This window comes from Hemicordylus capensis, chromosome 4 (genome assembly GCF_027244095.1).
Source record: "Hemicordylus capensis ecotype Gifberg chromosome 4, rHemCap1.1.pri, whole genome shotgun sequence".
NCBI classification, from domain to species: domain Eukaryota; kingdom Metazoa; phylum Chordata; class Lepidosauria; order Squamata; family Cordylidae; genus Hemicordylus; species Hemicordylus capensis.
In genome coordinates this window covers 86,273,966-86,291,317 of record NC_069660.1, presented here as the reverse complement: position 1 = coordinate 86,291,317, position 17,352 = coordinate 86,273,966, and the positions used below count along the sequence as shown (strand labels likewise).

At 43.6% G+C, this 17,352-nt stretch overlaps 1 protein-coding gene across 13 annotated transcripts in view; it reads right to left on the bottom strand.

Moving 5' to 3' along the window:
* MAST2 (microtubule associated serine/threonine kinase 2) overlaps positions 1-17,352 on the bottom strand; it is a 295,348-nt gene that overhangs the window by 106,385 nt on the left and 171,611 nt on the right. The window lies entirely within an intron of this gene.

Below are 17,352 nucleotides of genomic sequence, written 5' to 3'. Positions count from 1 at the left end.
GTTCCACCAAGTTGCTTATTTTCCAGGAGCCAAGTCTCTATAAGCAATTAAATTGAACTGTGTCTCAGTATAGAATATGTTAAAGTAACCTGTCATTCTTCAAATTAGACAGCCATTAATATATTGTGGACTTCCTGATTTATATGGTGTTTCATTTATTCTAGAAAATAATTCCTGGTTTATAGTCTATGCAGGGTCCCTTTGCTGGATCTTCCAGACAGAGCCTTGATCATGGGAATCAGTGTTCAAAATCTTCAGTCTCCACAAAATTATATAGCCTCTGAAATAAAAAAAAACTGTTGACCTACGATATCTGGGAAAGACTGAAATTAACAGAAATGGGACTGTATATACCTGTGCATATGTGGGGGGGAGGGGAGAGCGAGAGAGCACGTGCACACATATGTGTATGTGCTTTATTGAACACAGGGAGAGAACTCAGGCCATTGAGATTTTAAAAATCTCAAGACATCTACTTTTTTGGCACAAGTAAGATAAGAATGATGCCTTCCAATATTTTGAGTCTGCAGTGACCTCAAAATCTGAATACTTAAAACTGGAATCATGACAATCTGTTGAGCAACTCCGATAAGAGAAAAGGCAAGTGCTAAATTGAGACACATCTGAGACAACTTTTGTGACTAGTCCCGCTTTGCGCTAAAATAATCGCATAAGGCCTTGCTCCGTGTTCCATAGTCACTGGATGCTAGTGAGGCTAGTTTGGTGTCTGCACAAAGCATGACCTTTTCTGCTGTGGTATATTCACCTTGGTACACTCTCATGTGGGATACTTGCAAGGCTAATCTCAAACATTCAGAAAGCATGTGAAACTTAGTTACTCCCATGAGAAGTGATTAGCTGATCAATTTTGGATGTTACTATTTATATTACTGCTTTGTATCTATTCTGTTTTATAGGATTTTAATGATAAGTTTTAATTACCTTCATGTATTTTATTAACAACAAGTTGTTAGTCAGATTGGGGCTCTTTGTGAACTGAAAAGCAGGACTGGAGCTGTGTCTATGCAAAACAGGTTGAGAAACACAGATAATTTTTTCAATCCTCATTTATTTAAATAGGACTAATTTGTATACTTAAAATTTAACATGTTCTTAAATGTTCTTCTGAAGCACAATCCACCTCCCAAATCATCCTCGTAATTCTCTCTACACTAATATTAAAGTGATCCAACTTTTTGTAAACTAGCACTAAGATTATTAGGATAGTGGTTTACTGTAACATGAAATAGATGATTAAATTGACAAGTTATGTCAACCCAAAATTATACCAGTTATGTCAGCCTTCAGTAGACATTCTCAATTTTAAGCAGAATAATTATCTTAGTAACATAATACTATACAGCTTACTCAGAAGTCAGTCCCACTACAGTCAATAGGACTAACACTTAGGTAAATGTGCACAGAAATGCAGCCCCGACTGAACAAAAAAAATCACTACGACATTCATAAATTGGTGCTGTTAACACATGCAGCTTGTCACACATTCTTCACTAACAGGTTTATGGGGTTTGTGTGGCATATTTCTTCTCAGGCTCTGGAATTTTAATTCGATCCCAGGTGAGACATTTCTCAACCTAAGATGAAAAACAATTAGTAGTCCTACTCTACTTGTCAAAATGCAACACTGAAATCAGCAGGAAGAAGGTGAATTTAAGAATTATGGTTCAGCACCTCCTATGAAGAATGAACTCTTTATAATAACCTATGTTTAAATAATACCAAGAAAAACCCATCAATTAGAAACAGGAGTCTATATACCAGTTGCTCAAAAAGAGATGATCAAATTCTTGTCTAAAAGTTATACAGCATAAATTGAGTATGAACAATGCAGCAACCCGGTATGCTACTCATGGTGAAGCATGCTGTAGGCTATAAAATATGGCAGCTACTAGTGATCCTCACAGATGGCATCACTTTGCATATATGAAACTTTGCTCTTAAACCTTTGTTCTGCCCTCTTCAGCACAAATCACGCCCCCCCCCCATCCACAGACAGCTTCTGACTTAAAGGGGGAAAATGCTCACACCAGGGTTGTAGGTGGCAACAGTTCAGAGGACTGGCCAGTAAATTTGAGGAGCTTTGCACACGTTCTGGGACCTGCAAGTGCATAATCTCCCTAAGGCCATGTACATCCATAGTTGCAACAGGCAATATGCCAGGATAGGCTGTCTATAAAGGATTAAGGACACAGTTACAATCTTTTTAACGTGGTGATTCTCTTTGTTTAGCAGGAGGAGAGTAACTGGCCCTATTCACCACCACCACAGTACCTCCAGTGACAGTTGCTGGTGTCTATTTTATGTTTCTTTTAGGTTGTGAGCCCTTTGGGGACAGGGATCCATCTTATTTGTTTGTTTGTTTATTATTTCTTTGTGTAAACTGCCCTGAGCCATTTTTGGAAGGGCGGAATATAAATATAAATAAACAAACAAACAAACAAATAATAGAAGTAGTAGCATGCATTCAAAAGGTGTGTTTTGCTGGAGTATAGATTCTGCTGTAAAATAAATTGTAAACTTCCTGAAAATATTCATTTTAATTAGTCCTGGGTGAGATAGTCCTAGGATGTGTCTGGGCTTACCTGGAGATGAGCCGACAGGAGGCATGCCCACTGACTGTGGGGCGGCTATTCCGGTGGTGGTGGGGAACAGAAGAAGTAACGTTGGCAGGTCAGTGGGCCGTTACAGGGAAGGGGACTTGGAAATCTAAGAGCTGTTTCCCCTTCCGGTTGTCCTGCCAGCCCTTTGACCTTGGGGAGCAGTGCCAACCACCCTTGGAATCTCACCATGCTCCTCTGTAATGCCAGGTCGGTCCAGAATAAATCAGAAACCATCCATGATTTGATTCTGGATTAAGGTGCCGACCTGGTATGTATTACAGAGACCTGGTTGGGGGAAGCTGTGGGCCCAGTGTGGTCCCAGCTTCTCCCTCTAGCGTACTCTGTTGAGGAGCAGGTGAGGGACCATGGACGGGGAGGTGGAGTGGCTGTGGTCTATAAGAATAACCTTTCCCTTTCCAGGATCCCTGTTAGAATGTCGGACCATATCGAATGTGTGTACTTAAATCTGGGGACCAGGGATAGACTGGGACTTCTGTTGGTGTACTGATCATCCCACTGCTCAGCGGAGTCCCTAACTGAGCTGACAGACTTGGTCTCAGACTTGGTGTTGGAGTCCCCCATGCTTGTGGTGCTAAGGGACTTCGGTGTTCACTTTGGGACCGAGTGGTCCGGGGCGGCTCAGGAGTTCATAGAGGCTATGATGACTATGGACCTATCCCAAGTGGTCTTGGGGCCGACACGCATTGCTGGTCACACGCTTGATTTGGTCTTTCACTCTGATGGTGGTGGTGTTCCATGGGTGGGGCCTCCTGTGATTTCCCCATTGTTGTGGACGGACAACAATCTGGTTAAGATTGGACTCACAATCATTTCCCACCTTTTGTGGGAAAGTGAGAGGGCTAGTATGTGCCCCTCCTCCCTTGAATCAGAATCTAGAACCATTGATTACCTGCTGTGATGTGTTTAATGAATTCTTTGTGGGGAAAATCTCTCGTATTCGGGCCAACTTAGACTCTGTCTCCACAGTTACTTCACTGTCTGATGTGGAGGTGTCCAGCGACTCCTCTTGTGTGGTTAGGTTGGATCAGTTCCAGTTTGTGACACCTGAGGATTTGGACAAGCTGATTGGAACGGTGCGGCCTACCACCTGTTCTCTTGATCCTTGCCTGACATGCCTGATATTATCTTGCAGGGGGGTTGTTGTAGAAGGCCTGGTAGAGAATATAAATGCGTCTCTGAGGGAAGGTAGGATGCCTCCTTGTCTTAAGGAGGCAATTATTAGACCGCTTCTGAAGAAGCCTACCTTGGATCCCTCAGAGTTGAGCAACTACAGGCCTGTCTCCAACCATCCGTGGCTGGGCAAGGTAATTGAGAGGGTGGTGGCCTGCCAGCTCCAGACAGTCTTGGAAGAAACTGATTATTTTGACCCATTTCAAACCGGCTTTTGGGCTGCTATGGGGTGGAGACTGCCTTGATCGGACTGCTGGATGATCACCAATTGGGAATCGATAAAGGAAGTGTGACTCTGTTGGTCCTTTTGGACCTCTTGGTGGCTTTCGATACTATTGACCATATTATCCTTCTGGAGTGTCTGAGGGAGTTGAGAGTTAGAGGCACTGCTATGCGGTCGTTCCGCTCCTACCTCTTGGGCAGGTTCCAGATGGTGTCCCTTTGAAACTGTTCTTCAAAATCTGAACTTTTGTATGGTGTGCCTCAGGGCTCTGAATTGTCTCTGATGTTATTTACCATCTACATGAAACCGCTGGGAGAGATCATCAGGAGATTTGGTGCAGGGTGCTATCAGTATGCTGATGACACCCAAATCTATTTCTCCATGTCAACATCATAGGGAGAGGGCATAACCTCCCTAAATGCCTATCTGGAGTTGGTAATGGTCTGGATGAGGGATAAAAAACTGAGACTGAATCCAGATAAGATGGAGGTACTCATTGTGCAGGCTCGGAACTCGGGAGATGATATTGATCTGCCTGTTCTGGATGGGGTCACACTTCCCCAGAAGGAACAGGTACGCAGTCTGGGGGTGCTTCTGGATCCAAGCCTCTCCCTGGTCCCTTCTATCAGCTTTGGCTGATACACCAGCTGCATCCGTTTCTTGAGAGAGATGACCTTAAAACAGTGGTACATCTGCTGGTAACCTCCAGACTGGATTACTGTAATGCACTCTATGTGGGGCTGCTCTTGTATGTAGTCCGGAAATTACAGTTGGTTCAGAATGCGGCAGCCAGGCTGGTCTCTGGGTCGTCTCAGAGAGACCATATTACTCTTGTATTGAAGGAGTTACACTGGCTGCCAATATGTTTCCGGGCAAAATACAAGGTGTTAGATATAACCTATAAAGCCCTAAACAGCTTAGGCCCGGGTTATTTAAGAGAACGTCTTCTTCGTTATGAACCCCACCGCCCATTGCGATAATCAGGAGAGGTCTGTCTGAATTTGCCACCGGCTCGTCTGGTGACTACTCAGGGATAGGCCTTCTCCGCTGCTGCCCCGAGGCTTTGGAATGTGCTCCCTAGTGAAATAAGAGCCTCCCCATCTCTGACAATCAAGTCTTTAAAGGTGCATCTGTTCACCCAGGCTTTTAACTGATACTGTTTTGATTGTTTTTAATGTTGTTTTAGAATATTGATTTAATTTTTTTCAAATTGTTGTGTTTTAAATTTCTTATTTTGTTTTTAACTAATGTTTTAATGTTGTTTTTATCTTGTTGTAAACCGCCCAAAGATGTAAGTTTTGGGCAGTATAAAATATATAAAATAAATAAATAAACAAACAAACAAACAAACAAACAAAACAAAACAAAAACAAATCAATCAATCAAATTAATCCATTAACAATGTCATGCTCTTCCAGAGGTTTCTGTAAGATTATTTTGGGCAGTTTTTCTATCTAGAAGAGGACCAAAAATGAAAGCTTTATCTGGTTGTAAATATTAAGATTATACCAGCAAGAATGAGTCTTTATGTAAAAAACCATGATTTAAATCTAGTCTTACTGACTAGTGATCTAAATTGTGATTTAAATCGATCTGATTTAAATCAAAATCCACCCTGGGTAGTATCCTAAGACACATGCCTTTCCCATGTCCAGTGGGTGGGTTTGATGTTATGTCCACAAAGAGAGGCTCCTCAGTGAAGGAGTTGTTTTCTTCTCAAATAAATCTAACAATGCAGAGGAATATGTGAGCTTTATACAGGTCTGTTTTTCAACCGTAGCCTCTTCCAGTCCTTACTGTGCTCACTTCACAAAACGTCCAGCCCCAAGACCAGGAAAGAAGACGGCTTTGGTACTGTAGTAGTGTTAACTCTTAATGATCTTAGCCACTGAAGTTATTCATAGACTATCTCCTCTATCTGCCTTTTAATCTCTAGTCACATGAACATTAAAACTGTGTCTATATTTGGGCAACAGGGCCACCGCCTTTTCTGTATTGTGGATGCCCAGCTTAAATCACTAAAAATAACTCTTCACTTTGGGAACTCCAGAATAAAAAGTACTGCTAGCTTCCTTTTCTGCTTCTTAATCATTTATTCCAGAAGCAAGATGGAGCTGGGTATAGACTAAGAAATTTGTTCTTCGATGTGGTCTCTGTCTTCTACACAAATGAGGCTATGCGCCTGCACAGAGACCACATCGGAATCTAACAAGCTCAATTGTTTTGCTTCGGGCAGGAACCCTGCCCCCAGCTGCTTCATGCAGCTGCGCCATTCCTCATCCCCTCAGTCTTTCTTCGCCTGTGCTTCAGTGAACATTGTGGAGTCTGCAGCTCGGCAACGAGTAGGATTCAGCTACCCCCTTGTTGTTTTTCTCCCTGCTTCTTTGATTTCTTTCTTATTTTTCTTTATTCTCCGTGTAGTAGCGTTTTCTGTTCTTTACGTTTTGTTTTTGCGGGTTTCCCCCTACTTTGGAGCTCCAATCCCAGCCAGGATGGAGCATGTTGGCCAGCCGGCCTTTGGCGTTTCTGCTTGGTAAGACAAACTTTTAAATATGTATCTGCTGTGGAACTAAGATCCCTTCGTCCGATTGTCTCTTCATACCAAGTGTCTCTTGTGCTTGGGGGAATTCCACATTGTCAAGACCTGACTTCATTGCCAGAGGTTCATGAAGCAGGCTCGCAAAAATAGGGCTTCTTGCCTGTGCCCAGCCCTGTGGGATCTGGCTCTCCGTTCTTCGGAAGACTTGTTGCTGAAGCGGTAAGTGAAGATGGCTTCGTCGATGCAATTGGAGCATGCGGAGACCGAAAACCTGGTCTTGATACTGGTTTCGACGTCTTCTGCTGCTCAACCATCAACGACTTCGAGTGAGCCCGTGCGCTCGGAGAATCTTCCTTAGCGCCCGGCGCCTACAGTACCTAAGTTCTCCCCAGATCCCTCGGGATCGGTACTGAAATTTTAAAAGAAAAAGCTGAAGTTACATCATGACTTGCTGGTGGGTCTTCATCTCCCTTCTATACCCTAGAAGAAGTTGGAGGAGGTTCCTGCATTAGAGGCCCCTGTGTCCAAGAGACTAAAGTGGCTTCAGATCATACCGTGCAAAAATTGTCTGGGTCAACACGGCCTAGCTCACCTGTGTTGATGGAATCGTTCGACGTGGCCCACGATAGAACTTGGTCGAGGAGACAACTTTTGGTGGCAATGGAGGAACCAGGATGTGCCTCGCCGGCGGAGGCATATTTGCTGACTAGGCCTGCAGAAGATGCTTCATGGCTACCTAGGAGACGGTCACCCCCTCAGGCCCAACAAGAGCGTGTTCCCCTTAGGAAGCGTGGTACCTTTTGGGAACTGGAAGAACGCTCCTCAACTTAAAGACAAGACCTAACCTAGGACTGGCGTGACCAGTCTTATTGAGATTGGTACTGGGCACCGGAGTATCACTCCCCCTTGAGCGCAGTTGAACTGCTGTACAGTGAATGGTGCTGGGACTCCAAATTGTACGATCAATACCATGTGGGCTACCGATCTGACTATTCCGATTATGCCTGCTCCAACTATGGGTTCATTATTCAGAGGATCCCGCATATGAGAAACCCTTGGCTATGAGGGGTTGGTGGAAAAAACTCTCACATTTGGAAGTGAGGGCCATGTGCCCGCTCACTGCAACGCTCCCTGAGGGACCGTGCAGAGTGTTGCAAACCGCCACCTTCGGTTCCGATGATATCTCAGGCCACCTTGCCTTCCCAGATGCTGCCGACAGAACTTGCTGCTTTGGACAATCAAGGTAGCAAGCTGGGTTCCCCTTCAGGTGCGACGCCCATGCCAGAGGACTCTTTAGCTCCACTGGAACCAGAATATGAGAGCGATAATAGCTCACAGGACTCTGAGGTGGTTTCTCTGGGATCATCTCCGCTTGACGTCCAGTTGGATTCTAAGCTGGTCTCCCCGTCAGAGGACCTCAAACTGTACACGGCGTATGTGACACGAATGAATTCAGCTCTGGGCATGAACCTGGGGTACCAACATAAAGGAGAGCTGGACCCTTTGTTCAGCCTAATCAATTCTGAGGCCAAGGTACCGACTGCTTTGCCTCTGAACCCGGCATTGCTAAAAGTCATTCAGGGTCACTGGAAGAAACCGACGACGCTTTCCCAGCCTAACAGGCGTCTTGACAATTTCTATAGGATGCAGTTGGACAATGATACATCCTTTTTGAAGAACCACCCCACTCTGAATTCAATCGTCATGGAGGCATCCCTGCAAAGGACAAGAGGCCACAGCTAGTCGGCACCTAGTGACAAAGAGGGCAGAAAGTTGGACTCTTTCGGGAGGCGACTTTACTCCGCCTTAGCCCTACATTTGTGGGTGGGCAATTATCAGGCTTATAATGCCCGATATAATAATTTTTTGTGGGAGAAGGTGAGTCCCTTTCTGGATCTCCTTCAGGACAAGAAGGATCCAGCCAAATCGTTTGCCCGTGAGGCTATCCAAGTGGCCAAACAAGAACTTTATTCAGCCTCACATTTGGCGGAATGCACTGCTAAAGTGATGACAACGTTCACGGCACTCAGACGACACGCTTGGTTGTGGTCATCGGGACTGCACTATGAGGCCTGAGCTAGGGTCAAGGACCTGCCCTTCAAAGGCTCTAACCTCTTCTCGGAGCAGACCGATACACTCCAGAAGGTACAGAAGTTGAGGAGCACAGTGCACTCCATGTCCTATGCTTCCCCGACTAGCAAGACGTAGAGAACTGATAAATGGATGCCTTAACAACCACAGAAGGCCCTGTCCCAGCAACAGTCGCCTTTGGAATGGTCCTTTCATGGCAACAAGTTCCAGCCAAGATACAAGTTGGGTGACCAGCCCAGTAAGCCAGCCTTTCAAAAACAATGCCCAAATATCCCCTAGATAGAAGAAACAATGACTTGGGGCGCTTCAGGACCTACGTGGCCCCATCCTTGACGAGCTGGGACAAAGTGACTACAGACCAGTGGGTCCTCATGCCTGGGCTATGCCCTAGAGTTTTGCGGGCCACGACCAATGTCTGGGATTGTGGTGACTCCTTGCAACCTGGAGTTGGACCAAGAGGTTGCTGCTTTCCTGGAAAAGGAAGCGACTGAGAAAGTCGCCAACCCCAACAGTCCCGGGTTCTATTCCTGGTACTTTCTGGTGCCAAAACCAGATGGTGGTCAGTGCCCTTTACTAGACCTGAGAGCTCTAAACAAACATTTGGTCTACAAAAGGTTCCGAATGCTATTGGCCATTATTCTGGACAAAAATATGTGGATGGTCTCCCTGGACTTAAAGAAATGATGTGTACTATCATGTTTTGATACACCCACAGTATCAAGGCTTCCTGCGGTTTCAGATCGGGGGGATACCCTATTAATTCAAGGCCTTGCCATTCAGCCTCACAACCGCACCGAAGGTCTTTACAAAATGTCTGGCCCCGGTGGTGGCGTTCCTGCAGGAGCAGGCTTGCAGGTGCTGCCGTATCCCGATTGGCTCTTTGTGGTGAGCACCAGGCATGCAGTGCTAGATGCTCTCAAGATCATGGTGGATACTCTGCAGGAGCTGGGTTTCCAGATAAACTTCAAAAAATCTCAGCTGGAACCCATCCGTCAAATTCAATTCATTGGTCTAATATTCGCCATGGCCTTGGAAAAGGTCTTCCTTCCAATGAACTGCATAACTACTCTTCAGAGATTCGCTACCGTTTTTCTAGCTGGTGGCTCACAGACTATGCATTCCATACAGCACCTGTTAGGCCACATGGCATCGAGTACTTACGTTCTACCTCAAATGCGTCTTCGGATGCGTGTCATTCGGCGATAGTTTTTGGACATGTTCAATCCCCTTTGGGATCCAGGCCATTTAGAGCGCAACCAGGTGAGTGAGTTAAGGGCCCTGAGAGCTGACCAACCGTACCTTTAGTTCCATAAGGACAAGGTCGTGCTCAGGACGGATGTCAAGTTCTTGCCCAAAGTGGTGTTGATGTTTCACTGTTGGTCCCTACTCACTTTATCTGTCTTTTTCCCCAAATCCTTCAACAGAAGCGGAAAGGAGGTTACACCGTTTAGATGTTCGAAGAGCATTGTCCTTCTGCGTTCAGAGGTCTGCTTTCTGGAGGAAATCTCCTTCCTTATTTGTTTTGTATGATGGGCCCCGTAAAGGTCTCCAAGTCTCGGCCCAATCCATGTCTAGGTGGATAGTTTCCACAATTGAACTTTGTTATCAATTGGCTAATAAGTAATTGCCTGCAACTATTAGGGCGCACAGTGTTCGGTCAATGGCGGCCTCTGTGGCTTTTGATCATGCGGTCCCATTGGACACTATATGTCAGGCAGCTACCTGGGCTTTGCCCCATTCATTTATCCGTCATCATGCAGTTGATACCAGGGCCCAGAATGATGCTGTATTTGGCAGGAGTGTCCTGCAATCTATTTTCAATTGATATGTTTGTTTCTGAAATAAAACGATTTCTGGTTGATTATATATTGCCTCTGTTTTTCCCTCCTCTTTGGGTGCTTGCTTGTTATGCATCCATTTGTGTAGAAGACAGAGACGACGTCGAAAAACTACATCTTACTCACCTGTAATGTTGGTTCTTCTAGTGGTCATCTGTACTTCTACACGCCCTCCCGTCCTCCCCGCAGGGTTCACTGAAGCTGGACTCTGAGACTGGGGATGAGGAGTGGCGCAGCAACATATAGCGGCTGGGGGCAGGGTTCCCGCCCAAAGCAGGAGAATTGAGCTTGTTAGATTCTGATGAGATCTCTGCACAGGTGAATAGCCCCATTTGTGTAGAAGTACAGATGACCACTAGAAGAACCAATGTTACAGGTGAGTAACCTATAGTTTTCTCTTATATTTACGTGTTCCTTAAATGTGTATTGCACATTCACGTTCGAGAGACAGGAAATATTCTGTGACTGCTCCTCTTTCAATATATGTAGAATAAAATATTACCAGTAATGAGAGATTTGCCTACACCAACCTTTCTTCTGGTACAGACAACATAGACCAGTTGAGTTCCTGAAGGGCTTTTCTGGTCACGTTATTTGTTTCTATGATATTTATTATTGATAGATATATGGGCATTTCACACACTATCTCATTATGCTGTTACATATAGAACAGATTGTATAACTCAACTGTGTTGGCTTTTTTTTTTTTTTTGCCTGATTAGTAGTTCTGTATTAACTTTTCCTTAATTTGCAGTTTCAAATTAAAAATACAAATCTTAATTTTGTGCACAATATAAACTAGTCTGAGCAAAGATTCCCTCTACTCAGTTGAAATTCACTGCATATATTTTCCAGAGAAAGTGATATCTGGATTTAGACTAATAGGATTTGAGAGACTGATGGTTCTAATCAAATGGTCCATGAAAAGCAGCCTTAAGTTCTTACAATGATTGACACTACATCCAAGTCTTTATAATTCCCCGACCCCCCCTGTGCTTTTAATTGCGAGGGAGTTGGAGGACATTTGAGACCTATAGACTAGTACAGGATGCTTATTAGAAAAAAGATTAAATCCTTTATATCTGAAACATTGAATTTCATAATGACAGACTGCATTTACACATCCATTGTGGAGTGACACATGTATTTTAGTCTTCCTCACCCTCTCCAAAATAGGAAAAGTAACTAAGTAGTGTTGGATCTTACCAAACAGTTATAATTTTTTCATATACATAGATAATCTACCTATGTTGCTGGATCAGTTAACATGAAGGCTAATCTGTTCCATTCATTCAGTGACAAATTACTATGATTTATTAATTATTATTATTATATTTATTTATTAACATATTTTTATACCGCCCAAAATGTACGTCTCTGGGTGAACAGGTGCGTCTTTAAAGACATTTTAAAAGCTATCATTGATGGGGAGGCTCTTATTTTGCTAGGAAGCGCATTCCAAAGCCTCAGGGCAGCAGCAGAGAAGGCCCATCCCTGAGTGGCCACCAAACGAACCGGTGGCAAATGCACACGAACCTCTCCAGCTGATCTCAGTGGGTGGTGGTGTTCATAACAAAGAAGACGTTCTCTTAAATAACCAGGGCCCAAGCCGTTTAGGGCTTTATAGGTTATAACCAACACCTTGTATTTTGCCTGGAAACATATCAGCAGCCAGTGTAGCTCCTTCAATACAGGAGTAATATGGTCTCTCTGAGACCACCCAGAGACCACCTGACTGCCGCATTCTGGACTAACTGCAGTTTCTGGAGTACATACAAAGGCAGCCCCACATAGAGTGCATTACAGTAATCCAATCTGGAGGTTACCAGCAGATGTACCAGTGTTTTGAGGTCGTTCACCTCAAGAAATGGACACAGCTGAAGCTGATAGAAGCACTTCTGGCCACTGCCTCAACATGGGACACCAGGGAGAGGCTTGGATCCAGAAGCAACCCCAGACTGCGTACCTGAGGCTCTGAGGGATCCAAGGTAGGCTTCTTCAGAAGCCATCTAATAATTGCCTCCTTAAGACAAGGAGGCATCCTTACCTTCCCTCAGAGATGCATTTATATTCTCTACCAGGCCTTCTACAACAACCCCCCTGCAAGATAATATCAGGCATGTCAGGCAAGGATCAAGAGAACAGGTGGTAGGCCGCACCGTTCCAATCAGCTTGTCCAAATCCTCAGGTGTCACAAACTGGAACTGATCCAACCTAACCACACGGAGGAGTCGCTGGACACCTCCACATCAGACAGTGAAGTAATTGTGGAGACAGAGTCTAAGTTGGCCCGAATACGAGAGATTTTCCCCACAAAGAGTTCATTAAACACATCACAGCGGGTAATCAATGGTTCTAGATTCTGATTCAAGGGAGGAGGGGCACATACTAGCCCTCTCACTTTCCCACAAAAGGTGGGAAATGATTGTGAGTCCAATCTTAACCAGATTGTTGTCCGTCCACAACAATGGGGAAATCACAGGAGGCCCCACCCATGGAACACCACCACCATCAGAGTGAAAGACCAAATCAAGCGTGTGACCAGCAATGCGTGTCGGCCCCAAGACCACTTGGGATAGGTCCATATTCGTCATAGCCTCTATGAACTCCTGAGCCGCCCCGGACCACTCGGTCCCAAAGTGAACACCGAAGTCCCTTAGCACCACAAGCATGGGGGACTCCAACACCAAGTCTGAGACCAAGTCTGTCAGCTCAGTTAGGGACTCCGCTGAGCAGTGGTGTGATCAGTACACCAACAGAAGTCCCAGTCTATCCCTGGTCCCCAGATTTAAGTACACACATTCGATATGGTCCGACACTCTAACATGGAGCCTGGAAAGGGAAAGGTTATTCTTATAGACCACAGCCACTCCACCTCCCCGTCCATGGTCCCTCACCTGCTCCTCAACAGAGTACGCTAGAGGGAGAAGCTGGGACCACACTGGGCCCACAGCTTCCCCCAACCAGGTCTCTGTAATACATACCAGGTCGGCACCTTAATCCAGAATCAAATCATGGATGGTTTCTGATTTATTCTGGACCGACCTGGCATTACAGAGGAGCATGGTGAGATTCCAAGGGTGGTTGGCACTGCTCCCCAAGGTCAAAGAGCTCGCAGGACAGCCAGAAGAATAATGGAATTCATTTACCAAAAAATTTAAACATTGCATATATACAGCCTCATGCTACATAATTAAAAACTAATCCTTATTTCATGATAAATACCTTTGGACTATAATGTCCCTTAAATAGGAAACTATCTTTAGATAGATTTTTCCCCTCAAAAAGCATTTTATTTTAAAAAATCCGATTTAAATTTTTAAAAATCCAATTTAAATAAGAAATGTCCATTTTTTTAAAAAAATCATTGATTTTTATCCACCCTGAAACTACCATCACTGCAGGGGAAAGAAGATCCCACCCCGACCCCACTGAATAAAGTGAACAGAAAGGAAGGGACCTCTTTCTACATTCCACATCCCCCATGTTTTTAGGCTCTGGGGAGGGTGATGCAGTCTTTGTAAGCAAGCTGAAAATCCCAGAAATCTGTCTCCATTTATCATAATACAAATAAGTACCTTTTTGTTTATAAGTGAGGACAGGAGAGTAGAAATTTGTAAGTATGCAAGAAATGCATACCGCCTGGAGAGATCTATATCAGGCGCGTGGGCGCACACACACACGCACACACACATATAGTTTATGTGGAACTAATTTTGCCTCAGTAGTTAATTCAATACACTGTTTTTGGCATTTTTGTAATATTTTTTTTTTTGCAACAACTTAAAACAAGCTCAATTTTACTTGAAATAATATGTCTATTGCTATATATATATATCAAATATATATATTTGAAAGCAATAGACAAATTATTTCAAGTAAAACTGAGCTGGTTTTAAGTGGTTGCGGGGGAAAAAAAATCTTTTAAAAATGCCAAAAACAGTGTATTGAATTAACTACTGAGGCAAAATTAGTTTCACATAAACTATTCTAGCCTAGGAGACAGCATAAGCAGCACTACTGTATAGGAACATAGGAAGCTGCCACATACTGAATCCGACCATTGATCTATCTAGCTCAGTATTGTCTTCACAGACTGGCAGAGGCTTCTCCAAGGTTGCAGGCAGGAATCTCTCTCAGCCCTTTCTGGTGATGCCACGGAGGTAACTTGGAACCTTCTGCTCTTCCCAGAGCAGCTCCATCCCCTGAGGGGAATATCTTACAGTGCTTGCACTTCTAGTCTCCCTTTCATATCCAACCAGGGCAGACCCTGCTTAGCTAAGGGGACAAATCATGCTTGCTACTACAAGACCAGCTATCTTCTCTGTATGACAGGACTGAATACATTACACTGCCCCTAAATGATTTCTTACTTTAAAAAATGAAGTTTCAGAAGCTGTTTCTTAGCATCTTTTAAAGCACTCTCCTCTCATTTCTTCCAATAAAGAAATGGTACTGTCCTCCCTTCCAGAAATCACCTATATTATTGGTTTGGTAAGAGTGTGTGTCCATTAAGACTTTCAAACAATTAATTCAGTTGAAAATGAAACTACCTCTGATTTAAGAAAACTATACATTCTTACTCACTCCAATTACCTTGGTTGTTACTTCTAAGAAAAATGTTGAGATGTCAAGTAAAACTAGTTCAAAGATACTTAAAAGAAGATTTTCTGATATTGAGCCATAGGGTCCTGTCTTTACAAGGGTTTCCTGGAATTCTGAATGCTAATTCTGTCAAACATATAACCACCAAGCAGATAACCACTAAAACTAGCCTTAGAGAACTTAAGCAAGACTTTTGTCTGCTTGGATACCAGCCATCTAAATTAGAGGCTCTCAAATCAGATGAGCAGATGGCTCATTTTAATTGAACTGATATCAATTTTCTTCTGAGCATTCCCTCAGTTTTATTGTCCAAAGAGCATACAGGGGATACACTGCCATGTAGCATGAAGAATCCTTTGAACTTAATGAATTGTAGCATTTCACTAAGGATGTGAAAGCCAACAATATCCACTGTTTTCAGCATATGCTTATGTTCTATTCATACTTCTTGGCAGGATTATCATAGCATCTGGAGTTCCCAAGCACGAATGGATCAAGTTTAGAATAAACTAGCAGAGCTGTCTAGGTTGCCAACTCCAGAAAGGGAATCATCTTTCATAATTTTATTAAATAGAGTAAGGTGAATATTCATGCTTATCTAACCAGGAATTACCTGAAACGCTGACAAATCCAGTAGGATTTCTCAATTGCAGATATCATTCTTTATTCTAGGAAAAGTTTCCTAGGATGCATGTCTGTCTGTATAGTCATCATATATTCTGAACTGATTCAGAAAACAATAAATTGTATGACTTAGATGATCAGTCATCACATGTTTCCAATCCAAGCGGCTGGTAGCAAAATTCAAAGAGCAGTTGGGCAGTAATGAGACCTCAAAACATAGTTGTTCAATGAGATTAGTGGCCTAAGCTACTTGCGGGGGGGGGGGGGGCGGATATAGCAAAAAATGGAGTGAAATCCAGTCTGATGGCCTACATTTAATTCCTCCTGCATTGAATTGTGTCAGGGATGTTTATGTTGAACATGGACAAGTATATGTCTGTTGACATATTCTAGCAACTAATCTTACCAACACTGAATGAAGCATTTGTGTCATGCTATGCAGCAGACAAAGATACACCAAGTATTTCTGCACTCCAGGGTCTCTCTCCTGCTCTACCAGGGCTGGCTCCAGGTCTGTGGGGGACCTTAGCACATGAGTGGCAAGGGCCCCCTCCTCCATGGAGAGGGTAGTTTTTGCAAGAGGATCCAGATGTGAAGGGTCCTCCCCTGCAGCAAATGGGGGAGGGAGGATATGGTGGCAACACATTCTCCTTCTCCCACTCTCACACCCCCCATTCATTGATGGGGAAGAGGCGAGAAAGACACTGCCAAGCCCTCCACATAAACAATTTGACATTCTTGCCTATGGCTCCTGCAACATCAGTGGGGGTACTGGGATGAATCAATTCACCAATGGGAAGAATGGGAGGAGGCAGCAGCAGCAAGAAACTTGTGATGCCACTGTCTCATCCCAGCACTCACCATACAGAGCTTAGGGCCTCCAGCTGTTGGCCAACTCATCACTCCCACCTGCTAATATCTTCCTAAATTGTCTAGTAATGGCCCCAAACACTTTACTATTTATAAGCACTAGAGATGTAAAACTATTACAGCAGCTTACTTACCATTACCTAAACTATTTTTGAAAGGGAATCAAAGCAAATATATTTGGTACGTATAAGACATATTAGCAAATGCAGAGGGAGACCAAAATATATTCATTTAAAATGAACTGCATTCTAAAATTATAGGAACACAACCGAACGCTCACTATCTAACCTAATAGAGACAATATATTTTTGATGGACCTGATGAGGAACATAGGAGAATGGAGCACAAGGAACAGAACACCTTTTTCTCTCAGCACCCTAATCAGTACAAGGGGTAGGACAACATGTGTTGGGAAATAAATATGATTGTATTCCACACAAAAATTAACTTGAGTCTATTTTTAAAATGTTGTGCACCTAAGAACTACCATCTTCCAAAGATGATTAACTGCATGACACAATGCCCAAATTACAGGCAACAGGCAGATGCTCTTCATGTTCGTTGCCAAAATTAAGAACACAAATTATTCATAAGCTTTCATTGAGTTCAGTTCTAAATACCAAATTTACTTGAAAAAACAGATGCCCTGTATAATGAAAACAATAGAAGTTCCGACCAATAGCGGTTTATAGACAAACTATTTATTTATTTATTTATTTATTTATTTAAACCTATTTTTATACCGCCCAA